We start from the raw sequence: 13508 nt of genomic DNA, 5'->3' as shown, positions 1-13508 counted from the left end.
TACTCTTTAACAGACACTTGCGCAGACCAGCCCACGTCGGGGCCAAAGAAGGCACTGGTCCGGTATCCTCTCCACCACATTATACCCACCCAAACCTTCTACCAGTAATTTTTTTTTTCTAAAGCAATTTTTCATGACTCTGACACCATTCCCATGAAATGTGACATTTTAACAAATACGATTGCCGTGTCTATGAGATTTATCTTCACTCTTCTCAATACCATCATTCCCTGAACTGTGTACCGCCTTACATGAAAAACGCAACCTCTTTTGTGCTATGTGGCAGCTGGAAAGTTCATATGGTAAAAAGCTCTTCCTAGGGTATATAAACTGTGAAATGTATTTTAAAATAAAGTTTTAATTACGCTTCACAATTCAGAGCCAACTTCTGGTTTTAGTCTAATTTAAACAAGGGTTTTTCTCTCTTGCAGCCATCTGTTCCTTTTGCGTAAGTCTACACTTAAGTCATAATATTGAAAGTGTGACATCATTCCTTCTATGATGTCATTAAACATCTCTGTAAGGTGGGGACCTGTGCAGTCAGGGAAGTGAATAATGTAGGAGGAAGATGCTTATTCAACTGTAGATAATGGTGAATACAATTAATACAGAACAACCTGAATTATTTTTTCTATTGCTTTTCATTCCCAGTTGTTTTCTCATGTTGAAAAGGCTGTTGCATTAAAGCAATGCCTTAATACAAAAAGATTAAGTGAAGACTTTAAAATGCTTACATATATGGAAGAAACGAGTGTGTTCGTGTGAATGCACCATTCTAATTGCAGGTCTGCCTTTGTGTGAAACCAAAGTTTCTGGGCAATATTTAATTGAAATAACAAGTTATACTTTGTAACCATAGGCAATGTTTAGACCACACATTATGAACCTGGGGGAGGCTGGAAAGATGACAGAGTAAGGGGACCCTAAGCTTGCCTTGTCTCACAGATACAGCAATAATGCATCAGCGTGAATAACCTAGAAAATGACCCGAAGCTATCAGAACAAACTCCACTGCTGAAAGCCGAGAAGAGGCCCCATCAAAGAGGGCACAAAAGGCAGAGACCGCAGCGTGGACAGTGGAGAGCGAAACGGGCTGGCTGTCCTTGGGGGATGGGGCAGCCCTGGGTGAGGAGAGAGGAATAGACTAATACCTGGGGGAGTCTGCACAAGGAAGACAAATCTCCAGAACATTTGGCTTTGAAAGCAAGAGGGCCACATTTTGTGAGTTCTTACCAGAGCTTAACCAGAGGAACTTGAAACCTGGAATTTTAAAAACTGGACGGCTCAGTTCTGAGAAAGCCAAGAGGGGAATAGGAAGCTGAATTCCTGCCTTTAAAGAGACAGCACAACAAACAGCCCACAGAGATAGAGCCTAGAAGCAGAAGTTTGAAAAATGCCTGGAGTATGTGGGAGGGAAAGCTACTTATTCATCTCAGAGCATGTCTGGAGGGGCAGAGATCATTGGAAGACCCCTTCAGGAACAAAAGAGCCGTCAGATGTCATCTCCCCACCTTGCCCCTCAGCATAAACACACAGCCACCTGTGGGAACCAGCAGGACACCGCCATCCACTGCCTAACTTGTTTACACCAAGCCCCAGTCACCTAGGCTTCAGGGGATCTGCTTGGAGAGCCATGCCAAGACACATAGTAAAAATGGTAAAAAGTACTGATTTTTAAAAAATCTTAAAAGCAGCAAAAGGGGCACCTGTGTGGCTCAGTTGGTTAAGCTTCCAACTCTTGATTTCAGCTCAGGTCATGATCTCAGAGTCCTGAGATCGAGGCCCATGTCAGGCTCTGCTCAGTGGGGAGGAGTCTGCTTGAGATTCTCTCTCTCCCTCTGCCCCTCCCCCCTCCCTGAAATAAATAAATAAATCTTTTTTAAAAAGGCAGCAAAAGAAGACAGTTACATACAAGGGAAATCCCATAAGGCTATCAGCAGATTTTTCAACAGAAACTTTGTAAGCCAGAAAGGAATGGCGTGATCTCTTCAAAAAGCTGACAGGAAAAATTCTGCAGCCAAGAATACTCTTTCTAGCAAGGCTATCATTCAGAATAGAAGGAGAAATAAAGAGTTTCTCAAACAAGCAAAAGGTAAGGAGCTCATGACCACTAAACCAGCCCTACAAGGAACATAAAGGAGACTTTTTGAGTGGAAAAGAAAGACCATAAGTAAGAGTAACAAAAGTAGGAAACATAAAAGCAGTAAAAGTAAGTCTATCTGTAAAAATCAGTCAAGGAATTCACAAAATGAAAGGATGTAAAATATGAAACCATATACCTAAAACGTGGGGTAGGAGGGAGAAGAGCAAAAAATGGGTTCAAACTGAAGTAACCATCAACTTAATGTAGACTGCTCTATGCAGAAGATGTTATATACAAACCTAATAGTAACCACAAATCAAAAACCAGTACTAGATATACAAAGACAAAGAAAGGAAACCAGCTAACCATTAGAGAGCAAGAGAAGAAAGGATCAGAGAAAATCTACAGCAACAGCCACAAAACAACTAACAAAATGGGAATAAATACACATGTATCAATAATTACTTTGAATATAAATGACCTAAATGCTCCAATCAAAAGACATAGGGTGACAGAATGGATAAAAAACCCAAGATCCATCTATATGCTGCCTACAAGAGACTTATTTTAGACCTAAAGACACCTGCAGATTGAAAGTGAGGGGGTGGAGAAACATCATGGAAATGGACGTCAAAAGAAAGCTGGCATAGCAATACTTATACTGGACAAAATAGACTTTAAAACAAAGACTGTAATAAGAGACAAAGAAGAAGGGCACCTGAGTGGCTCAGTCGTTAAGCGTCTGCCTTCAGCTCAGGGCGTGATCCCGGCATTCTGGGATCGAGCCCCACATCAGGCTCCTCCGCTGGGAGCCTGCTTCTTCCTCTCCCACTCCCCCTGCTTGTGTTCCCTCTCTCGCTGGCTGTCTCTGTCTATCAAATAAATAAATAAAATCTTAAAAAAAAAAGAAGAGAGAGAGACAAAGAAGAGTACTATCTAATAATAAAGGGGACAATCCAACAAGAAGATATAACAATTGTAAATACTCACGCATCCAACATGAAAGCACCCAAATGCACAAAGCTATTATTAACGAATATAAAGGAAATAATCAATAGTAATACAATAATAGAAGGGGACCTTAACATCCTACTTACATCAATGGGCAGATCATCCAAACAGAAAATCAACAAGGAAACGATGGCTTTGAATGACACACTGAACCAGATGCATCTAACAGATACAGTCAGAACATTCTGTCCTAAAACAGCAGAAGACACATTCTTTTCAAGTGCACTGGAACATTCTCCAGAATAGATCACATATTAGGCCACAAAACAAGTCTCAACAAATTCAAAAAGGTTGAAGTCATACCATGCATCTTTTCTGACCACAATGCTGTGAAACTAGATCAACCAGAAGAAAATATCTGGAAAGAGTACAAATACATGGAGGTTAAATAACATGCTACTAAACAATGAATGGGTCAACTAAGAAATTGAAGGAATAAAAAATTACATGGAAATGAAAATGAAAACACAACAGTCCAAACTCTTTGAGATGCGGCAAAAGCAGTTCTAAGAGGAGAGTATGTAACATCTATCTCAAAAAGCAGGAGAAATCTCAATGAAGCAACCTAACCTTACACCTAAAGGAGCTAGAAAAAGAGGAACAAACAAAACATGAAACCAGCAGAAGGGAGGAAATAATAAAGATTAGAGCAGAAATAAATGACATTGAAACTAAAAAAGCAATAGAACAGATCAATGGAACCAGGAGCTGGTTCTTTGAAAAGATCAACAAAATTGATAAACCTCTAGCCAGACTCATCACAAAAATGGGCAGGGGAAGGAGGGAGAAAGGATTCAAATAAACAAAATCAGTAATGACAGGGGCAAAATCACTACCAACACCACAGAAATAAAATGATTGTAAGAGAATATTATGAAAAATTGTATGCCAACAAATTGGAAAACCTAGAAACATACAACCTACCAAAACTCAAACAGGAAAAAACAGAAAACTTTAACAGACCAATTACCAGCAATGAAATTGTATCATTAATCAAAAAATCATCAACAAATAAAAGTCCAGGACTGGATGGCCTCACAGGTGAATTCTACCAAACATTTAAAGAACAGTTAATACCTATTCTTCTCAAACTATTCCAAAAAAAAGTAGAAGAGGAAGAAAAACTTCCAAATTCATTCTATGGGGCCAGCATTACCCATAAACCAGATAAAGATACCACAACAGATGAGAACCACAGGACAATACCCCTGATGAACACAGATGCAAAAATGCTCAGCAAAAATATTAGGAAACTGAATCCAACATTTTTTTTAAAGATTTTATTTATTTATTTGACAGAGATAGAGACAGCCAGCGAGAGAGGGAACACAAGCAGGGGGAGTGGGAGAGGAAGAAGCAGGCTGACAGCAGAAGAGCCTGATGTGGGGCTCGATCCCATAATGCCAGGATCACGCCCTGAGCTGAAGGCAGACGCTTAACCGCTGTGCCACCCAGGCGCCCCTGAATCCAACATTTTAAAAAATCATTCACCACAATCACATGGAATTTATTCCTGGGATGCAAAGGTGGCTCAGTATTCCCAAATTAATCAATTTGATTTATCACATCAATAAGTAAAAGGACAAAAACTATATATGATCAGTTCAATAGATGCAGAAAAAGCATTTAACAAAGTGCAACATCCATTCATGATAAAAACCCTCAACAAAGTCGGGGCAGAGAGAACATACCTCAACATAAAAAGGCCTTATATGAAAACCCCACAGCTAGCATCATACTCACTGGGGAAAAACTGAGAGCTTTTCCCTTAAGTCAGGAATAAGACAAGGATGTCCCCTCCCACCACTTCTATTCAACATAGTACCAGATGTCCTTAGCCACAGCAATCAGACAACAAAAAGAAATAAAAGGTATCCAAATTGGTAAGGAAGAAGTAAAAGTATCACTATTTGCAAATGACATGATACTATATCTAGAAAACACTAAAGACTCAACCAAAAAACTACTAGAACTGATAAATGAATTCAGTAAGGTCGCAGGATACAAAATCAATATACAGAAATCCATAGCATTTCTATACAGTAATAATGAAGCAGCAGAAAGAGATATTAAGAAAACAATCCCATTTACAATAGCACCAAAAATAATAAAATACCTAGAAATAAACTTAGTCAAAGAGGTGAAAGACCTATACTCTGAAACTATAAAACACTGATGAGAGATATTGAAGACAACACAAATGGAAAGATATTCCATGATCATGGATTGCAAGAGCAAATATTGTTAAAATGTTCATACTACCCAAAGCAGTCTACAAAGTTAATGCAATCCCTATCATAATACCAACAGCATTTTTCACAGAACTAGAATAAGCAATTCTAAAATTTGTATGGAACCAAAAAAACCCTCAATAGCCAAAGCAATCTTGAAAAAGAAAAACAAAACTGGAGGCATCCCAATTCCAGATTTCATGTTGTATTACAAAGCTATAGTAATCAAAACAGTATGGTACTGGCACAAAAACAGACACATAGATCGTAGAACAGAATAGAAAGCCCAGAAATAAACCCATAATTATATGGTCAATTCATCTTTGACAAAGGATAAAAGAATATGCAATGGGAAAAAAAAAACAGTCTCTTTAACAAATGATGTTGGGAAAACTGGACAGCTACATGCAAAAGAATGAAACTGGACCACTTTCTTATACCATACATAAAAATAAACTCGAAATGGATTAAGGACCTAAATGTGAGACCTGAAACCATAAAAATCCTAGAAAAGAGCACAAGCAGTGATTTCTCTGACATTGGTCATAGCAACAACTTTCTAGATATGTGTCCTGAGACAAGGGAATAAAAGCAAAATTAAAACACTGGGACTACATCAAAATAAAAAGCTTCTGCACGGCAAAGGAAACAACCAGCAGAACTAAAAGACAATCTACTGAATGGATAAAGATATTTGCAAATGAGGTATCCGATAAAGAGTATCTAAAATATATAAAGAACTTACACAACTTACACACACACATGCACACACCCACAACAATCCAATTAAAAAATAGGCAGAAGGAATGAACGCACCGTTCTCCAAAGAAGACATCCAGTGGCCAACAGACACATGAAAAGAAGCTCAACATCACTGAACCATCAGGGAAATGCAAATCAAAATCACAATGAGATATCATCTCACCACTGTCAGAATAGCTAAAATCCAAAAAATCAAGAAACAACAAGTGTCGGTGACGATATGGAGAAAAAGGAACCCTCGTGCACTCTTGGTGGGAATGCAAACTGGTGCAGTCACTGTGGAACAAAGACTATGGAGTTTCCTCAAAAAATTAAAAATAAAACTACCCTACATTCCAAGAATCACACTGCTGGATATTTACCCAAAGAATACAAGAACACTAATTCGAAGGGATATATGCATCCCTATATTTGCGGCCATTATCTACAATAGCCAAACTATGGAAGCCGCCCAAGTGTCCATCAATAGATGAATGGATAAAAAAGTGGTATATATATAATAGAATATTATTCAGACATAAAAAAGATCCCACAAAATCTTGCGATCTGCAACAACATGGGTGGATTTAATGCTATGTGAAATAAGCCAGTCAGAGAAAGACAAATACCATATGACTTCACTCATACGTGGATTTTAAGAAACAAAACAAACGATGGAAAAAAGAAGGGAGACACAAACCAAAGAAAGAGACTCTTAACTAGAGAACAAACAGATGGTCACCAGAGAGGAGGGAGATGGGGGGGATAAGCGAAATAGGTTAAGGGGATTAAGGACATGCTTATCTTGTGAGCACGGAGTAATATATAGACCTGTTGAATCATTACATTGTACATCTGAAACTAATACAACCCTGTATGTTAACCACACTGGAATTAAAATAAAAAAAAAAACAACTTGCCTCATTCTACTTAGTTTCTATTTTGGCATTAAAAATAAATTAATTGAAATTGATCAATTAAGAATTTTTTTGATTTATAAGATGCAACTGCCATTAGCAATATAGGAATATACATGAATAGTGTTTTAGAATTATATTAATGTTGGATTTATTAAATTACAGCAATTTACATATTAATATCTTTGAAACATTAGATGATAAATATTTAAACATTCATAGGTTATTACATGGATGGTTAGTTCTACGTGAGGTTCGTAATTCTCCTAAGCAGTTGTTGAAACACTCCAACAAAGAGTCCCACATAATGCTATCTGTACAAATATCCATTCTTTTAAACTGAGGAATTCAGTGGGAAGAGAGACAAAGTTTTTTTTGGAATTACTCTGTGATAAATAATTTTAAAAATAACCAGTCTTTGAAATTCAACATCGTTTTTGATAAATCAGTTGTATATACATCCATTTATTATTGTATTTGTATGCCAACCCTAAAAAAATCACTTGGTCACGCTCATTAGTTTTAGCATTGAATATGTCCTATGCTTCTCTCTGCATCAGGCCCTGAGCTAGTCTGATCTCACATTAGCGCTGCTAAATCATGGTGCTAAGTCTCTAGGCCCAGGAATTCAGATTGTAATGGCTGACGGATTACCGCACAGTCACAGCGCAGTGATGGAAAGTACACTAAAATAGGAGGAGGGATACCTGGGGTTTTGATCACTTAAAAGATCCAAGCTTTAGTTTCTTCATCTATGCAATAATGATAATATGTGGCGTAATTATTTCACCAGTGGGTTGTGAGTTTCAGAACTGGCTCCTCCCATGCTCTTGGTATCATTTAATAACACCAACATCTAATCAACTGCCCAAGACAGGCCCTTGATTCTCCTTCTCCATCGCTGTCACTATGGGGATAGTGACTCATCACTTACTCTTCCTGCTGTTTGCCCTATTCTTGTCAAGGACAGCATTATTCACTCAGATGTTAAATTCCTCCCTTCCCTGCACCCTCACATGATGAAACCTGTCTACCTCACTAAGATCTCCAAATACGACCCCTCCTATCCAGTCCTCTGTTGTTAACTTAAGTCAGGCCCTCATCTCCCATTGGAACCACTATAATAGTCTCCACACAGGAATCGCTCCCTTAGCTTTGCCCAAGTGGCCACCATTTTGATCTTTCCAAAGAAAGATTATTCCTCGATCCTGATTTACAGCTCTTCAAGGACCCCTTCACCTTCAGCACAAAATCCAGACATCTTGGTCATGTGGTTTGCACCCATCCCTCCATTTCATCTCCCATTATCTCTAGCACACACACCAAATTTGGGCTAATGGCACACGGACTGTGACGCTGAGGGCCCTGTGCTCATTGTTCTTACATGCTTCTCACACAAGCTAGTCCCTCTGCTGTGAAGCCTCCATTCTCACTTATCTACTTGACAGAATCTTTCTTCAATCTGCAGCTCACGAGAGATTTTCTTCTTTACAAAGCTCTTCCTGAATGAGCCAAGCAGGGTCTGTTATCTCTTTCTCTGAGCGAGCCCAGTTCCTAGCAGTACTTTTATTATTTTTTTTTTAAATATTTTTTTTATTATATTATGTTAGTCACCATACAGTACATCCCTGGGTTTTTGATGTAAAGTTCGATGATTCATGAGTTGCGTATAACACCCAGTGCACCATGCAATACGTGCGCTCCTTACTACCCATCACCGGCCTATCCCATTCCCCCACCCCCCTCCCCTCTGAAGCCCGCAGTACTTTTATTATTACACTCGGTAGGTCTGTAAAACAATTATTTGTTTCCACCTCTCTTTTTTCTAATAGACACTGAACTTCTTGAAGGCTGGGACAGTGTAGTATTTGTCTTTGTTTATCCAGCTAATAGGTCATACATAAGCTGATGATCAATAATTTCTTTTTTTTTTTTAAAGATTTTTTAAATTATTTATTTATTTGACAGAGAAAGAGACAGCCAGCGAGAGAGGGAACACAGGCAGGGGGAGTGGGAGAGGAAGAAGCAGGCTCATAGCGGAGGAGCCTGATGTGGGGCTCGATCTCATAACGCCGGGATCACGCCCTGAGCCAAAGGCAGACGCCTAACCGCTGTGCCACCCAGGCGCCCCGATGATCAATAATTTCTAGTACGTGGATGGACAGGCGAGTGGATGGATAGATGGATGGTTGATTCTACCCTCATGCACTTTAGCTCTGATAATCACAGCTTTATCTTCAGTGACAACAAGACTGTTTCTTTCTCTTTCTTTTTTTTGTCTCTCAACAGGTGTTCTTCCATTTCATCCATCCCTCAACACCTGAACCCCACCAACCTTTCTCTGAATAGGCTTCTATTCAATAGACTCCACACAAATGAGTTACTCATTGTTCTTCCATAACACTTTGTGTTTAGTTGTACTAAAAAAAGCTTTCAACACTTTTAATTGCAATTATTAGATTAAATACCTATCTCCTTCCCTTAGACTTTACCTTCCTTAAGACAGCAGCTCAAATTTCTTCCTCAGATCTGTATTCCCAGCAGAGGCTAGCACAAGGTAGGTGATAGTACAAAATAGTAGGTGCTTGCTGAGGTAATTCATGACGGTGTGCCTGAATGTATGAAATGAAATCATGTATTTGAGAGTTCTGTGAAACTGGAAAGCCCAAGACAAATGTTAGGTATTGTTATCATCTTGATCACGCCCACGAATCATATCCTTTCCTCTGCTCCTTACTTTCTACCTAGACAGCCCACAGACCTTCATCTAAATTATCACTTCACACAGACTCCTTGCTCCCACTCAGAATACATTTTGACATTAAACCAAACCCCTCAGCACTTGGATAAGATCTAGAATATAAAGAGGTTTGAAAAACAGAATCAACTCTCTTGTGATTTAGTACCAGCCTTAAAACGCTAGTAAATGATAACCGTATTCTGAAAAAGAAGATTGCCAGATCACTTTGGGTACCATTTTTTTTTTTTTTGGCTGATGGCAGTATGTTTGTCCTAAATTTGTGTCTGTTCCTTATATAGAGAGAATTTGTTTATTAGTTAGGGAGCAAAAGTATAAAACATGCAACAGAAGAAATTGTGTGTGTGTGTGTGTGTGTGTGTGTGTGTGTGTGTATAACATGAATGACAAGAACAAATACTTGATACAAAAATTTCAACTTCTTCCCAGGAAATTCCAGGATATTTTACAAACGACATTGCAATCACTTCAACCACCTTGAAAAAGGGACTTTCTCCAGTGCGAAAGGCAGTAGCCTCTTTATATCTCAAAATCACCCTGTTAGGGCAAGATGTGAAAAATATTTACCTTAAAGGCTGGGGAAGATTGGAATAAGAAAAAAGATAATTTTCATGGATATAGAATATGGAATGAGCAGAACTGGCTGGAGTTGACACCTCAACTTATCTGAGAAGTGCTGTGAGATCACTGACGACTGGGAGGGGCAGGACCTCTGCTAATCCTCATGTGAAAGACGTCTGACCCAGTGCATTTTCCCATGGTACCATTCTGACATTTGGGGTCAATCCTTTCTCCCAGTGAAAGAAAGTCACTTGCATAAATGCAAGTTGAGTAGCACCTTGACAGTCCCTGGAAGTCGTCCAACTGAATGCCAGTTTAATGTGGGTAAGTCACCTTGTTAGACATTTACGGTGCAGGGTTGCTCAAAGATGTCTTTGTGGTGGGGTGCACTGCTCCATAGCTGGGTGCTGCTGAGAAGGAATGGGCTCGTTGAACATGGGTGATGCTCCCATCAAAGAAGGGGCAGAATGGCCCAAGAACATGGCTTCTGACTCAAACACTGGCTTTATTCTCGACCTGTCATTTTGGAAGTTGAGTTACTTAGGTTTTCTGAGTCTTAGTTTCCTCATCTGTGAAATGGGGATGATCATACCTTCCTCATACGGTTTTTGCAAGACTTAAATGAGACAGGGCTGTTTTAAATACCCGATGATTATTATGTGTTTATTTACTTATTTATTTTTTGCCTCCTCTATCTCTTCCATCCTACCCCCCATTAACATCTCATACCAACTCTGGGTTTTTTTCAGGACTTTCTTTTGAAAATTGTGTACGATCGCTGATGCTATTTTTTCCCCATGGATTTTGCACATCAGTAAGGAGAATGAAAGTGAATTCATTTCTCAGTTTCCTTCACACTAATGTTCAGTTATCCAGAGGGTGTCACATCACCAAATGTCAGTAAAAATAATAATATATAATGCATAATATATAGTATGTAATATATAGTGTATGATTTCATCTATCTATCTCCTGGCTTTTTAATGATAGCAAATTTGTCAACTTCGTTTTTTAACTGCATTTTCCAAATGTCCAAAATATCAGCTTTTGCTCCTCTTCTAAGAATTCTTCTCTCCATGTGACTATGAAATTTTTAAAAGGACCATTCCCCTCCACTGAGATAACACTCTTTTCTATGTGTTGTTCCACATAATTAGAATTCCCAGGGGTTACTTTTGAGACTTACACGTGCTGATGAATCTTATTAAACATGTTAGCCTTCCTCTAGAAAGATATCTTCATCTATGGTGATATTCTTCAGATGACACTGATAATACAGGAAGCATTTATATAAAATTGATATCTGGAGAATTAGATCCCTACATTCCCCGTTCCTCCCTCAGATGAGGCTGTTGTAAGCCCACACCAAAGGGATCACAGATAGCCTCTTGGGTCACTGCAAGGCCTTGGCTTTTTCTCTGAGGGAAATGGGATGTCACTGGTGAGTTTTGAGCACATGAGAGACTAGATCTGACTTAGTCGTGGTGACAGCACTTTCATCACTATATTTGAATTTGTAGATTGTGTATTTGTAGTAGAACAAAGGCAGAAAAGCAAGGAGAGCAGTTGAGAAAGAGATGGTGGTGATTTGGACCAGGAAGGTAGCAGGAGAGGTGGTGACATGGCCAGATTCTGGTCACATTTTGGAAGTTGAATCAAAAAGCTGTCCCAGTAGGCCAGATGTGTAGTGTGAGATGAGGAAAGCAGTCAAGGATGACTATAAGGTTTTTAGCCTGAGCAAATGGATAGATGGAGTTGCCATCAGCCAAGAGAGGGAAGGGTGTCAGAACAGCTGGTTAGGGTTAGCCCTCCCAAGATGAGGGCTCTAGCTTGAGACCTGTTAAGCTTGAGCTATTAGACATCCAAGTGGAGATGGCAAACAGGCAGTTAGATATGCAATTCTGGACTTCAGGAGAGAGGTGTGGTCTGGTGATAGAAGACCCTTTACATAAGCCCCTTCATATTTGTAAGGGGCTTAGAGCAATGTCAGAAAGATATTGCTAGTAAGAAAGTAAGCAATGGTCAAAATTAATACAATTCTTTCTCCTCCTCTGACCATGCCATTCGAATTGTCCGATATAACTGTAATGGTCAAATCCTGCCTACTCTTATGTATTTATACTCTGAGCTAACAAAGAAATTTACAAAGTATCCTTTCTTACTTTCCAGGTTTATCACTGCCTTGCCCCCATGCTACCTTTTGAAGGGAAATTCCCCATTGTTCAAGTGCATTTTGTGGGGAGGGAATTAAAGTTCGAAATAAAGATTAAAACAACATTATGTGTGCCGTAGTCAGTGTAATTCTGGAAAATGTCCTTTGAGCACAAAATGTTTGGCAGTAGGAGAAGTGATAGAGAATGATGGTTAAGATAGCTGATTCTAGCATTGAAATGAATTCATATTCCAACACATCACCTTGAATAAGTCTCTAATCTCTCACTTCTCCAATTCTCCATCTGTAAAACTGAGATCAGGGGGATTATGGAGACTATTAAATGGGGGTAATAGATATAAAGTGCTTAGCACAATGCCAGACATGGGTAAGTTCTTATAATTTTCAGCTATTATGATGATAAGCAACTTTACTTTTTGTTTTCAGTTGTAACTAAGACTACAAATTTTCCTATGCCTTTTCATTTACCATAGACGTTTCATTGAATACTTATTTCCACATATCACTTAAAATTAACAAAACTTAGTCTCAAGGCATTAGGCCAAAGGAAGGAAAAAGATATTAGAAACAGAAATAGGAGTCTGATCCAACGTGTTATTGGCACCTTCCCCCCCTGCTTGTCTCCTCACCCACCCCCAGCACCTTGCCCATCTTACTAATTAACGAACTGAGGAACTGACTCAAAAGAAACACACTAAACCTCCCTCTTCCCTCGTATGTTATTTTAACTGTGTATATTTTGTTTTTAAGCATGGTTCTTTGGAGGAAAACACAATGTGTCTACTATAGAAAAACACATATTCTTTTAGGCAAGTAATTTTGGAAGCAAAAGACGGTCTCTAGGGTAAGAAGATGGAAAAGGAGTGGTATTAGCAGAAGATAGCACAGAACGAATGCACATTTTAGATTATAAAACAAAGATATTTTAGCTTCCCTGCCTAAAACAACAGTGTGCACTATCGGTTATGCTGAACTGTTGAATGGAATAAAACGAAACCAGCTACAATATGACTGCTCAGAGTGAAAGTCAATA

At 38.9% G+C, this 13508-nt stretch overlaps 2 protein-coding genes across 9 annotated transcripts in view; one reads left to right on the top strand and one right to left on the bottom strand.

The window, feature by feature from the left end:
• Positions 1-13508, bottom strand: part of C1QL3 (complement C1q like 3) — a 105803-nt gene that overhangs the window by 72974 nt on the left and 19321 nt on the right. The gene's annotated exons all lie outside the window — the stretch shown is intronic.
• PTER (phosphotriesterase related) overlaps positions 1-13508 on the top strand; it is a 68252-nt gene that overhangs the window by 46269 nt on the left and 8475 nt on the right. The window lies entirely within an intron of this gene.

The sequence above is a fragment of the Ursus arctos genome, unplaced genomic scaffold (assembly GCF_023065955.2).
Source record: "Ursus arctos isolate Adak ecotype North America unplaced genomic scaffold, UrsArc2.0 scaffold_30, whole genome shotgun sequence".
Classification (NCBI taxonomy): Eukaryota; Metazoa; Chordata; class Mammalia; order Carnivora; family Ursidae; genus Ursus; species Ursus arctos.
Note: the sequence above shows the minus strand (reverse complement) of the source record. Positions and strands in the feature narration are given on the sequence as shown.